Here is a 1,264-nt window from a genome sequence, read left to right on the forward strand (position 1 = left end):
ATGTCAGTTTAAAACTTTTGTAAGCACTATCGGCTGCTGTCTGTCACCTGACTCCTTAGTCATGTGTACTCGGCTTAGCCCTTGTTGGGAGGCACCGTGGCCCTCTAAGAAACTGAAGCCTTATCAACATCTCCTGGGGCTAATGCTCCAAAATCGCAACATGCAATCCTAGGAACGCATAGCCCTTTTCTCTGGCTGTCATACACACCTTATCCTATTTAACACGAAGTATGTATTCAACATATAAATACTATGGCATTAATAATGGTTATGTTATCCAAAATATTTATTGTTTAGAGTCATTCAATTTTCACTATAATATATCCATTTTTACTTAGTGCCTTTAACGCTTTTAAACTCTTAAAATATAACTGAATTTGTTCTTTTTTGCTTCAGCATTTTTTGTATACATTTCGTCACATATAACATTATTACTATCATTACAGAAGATGCTCCTAGTTTCTCAAGTTATCAAAGTATTAAGCTGAATTTTGCTTTTTCAGATAATAATTTTATAGTTGAAATTATTTATGTGTTAATGTGGTTAAGAGTGTGGGCTTTCAGTTGGATGCACTTGTGTTGGAATGCACTTTCTTTCACATACTCTTTGTTAGAGACTCAAGTGATTTAGATATTTGAAATTTCATTTCTTCATCTAAATGGCAATATTATTTCCTGTCTCATAGGTATTTTATGATGATTGAAGAAAATCATGTATTGTTAGAAATTGTTCAACAAAATTATTATGATAATTTTAGTTACCAACATCATCAATAGAAACTTCTCCAGAGAATTATTCTACATTCATTTCACTTCATTAAACTTCTATTTCATACATTGTCAATACTGCAAACAAATACCAAATTAATTTTTATATGTATGGTCTTCATATATTTTGCTCATCTCTCAGTCCATACACCCTGTTATACTTATTTTTCATCACTGTCAGTGACATCATAAAATGGGATATATGATAAAATATTTATTAATAAGAAAATTAATCTACCACATCTTTGGTAGTAAATTATGGTTTAGAAAATATGGTTTTACTTCTGGTAAAACATATTTACTTTGTGATTATCAATATTTTAAACTCATTCAACTATCAAAATATTTTATTCTTCCTACTTTCCTCAACAAAACTAAATATTTAAAAAAATTAGTCTTCTACCCAAAGTATGAGCAATGAATAAAATAGCATTTTGGGTTCAGTTACTCCAGTAGAGTAGCCATATACTAATGTCATAATTTATCATTAGATGCT

At 30.0% G+C, this 1,264-nt stretch overlaps 1 protein-coding gene across 1 annotated transcript in view; it reads right to left on the reverse strand.

Annotated features, from left to right (window-relative positions):
- Positions 1-1,264, reverse strand: part of TECRL (trans-2,3-enoyl-CoA reductase-like) — a 68,356-nt gene that overhangs the window by 5,043 nt on the left and 62,049 nt on the right. The gene's annotated exons all lie outside the window — the stretch shown is intronic.

This window comes from Myotis davidii, unplaced genomic scaffold (genome assembly GCF_000327345.1).
Source record: "Myotis davidii unplaced genomic scaffold, ASM32734v1 scaffold31, whole genome shotgun sequence".
NCBI classification, from domain to species: Eukaryota; Metazoa; Chordata; class Mammalia; order Chiroptera; family Vespertilionidae; genus Myotis; species Myotis davidii.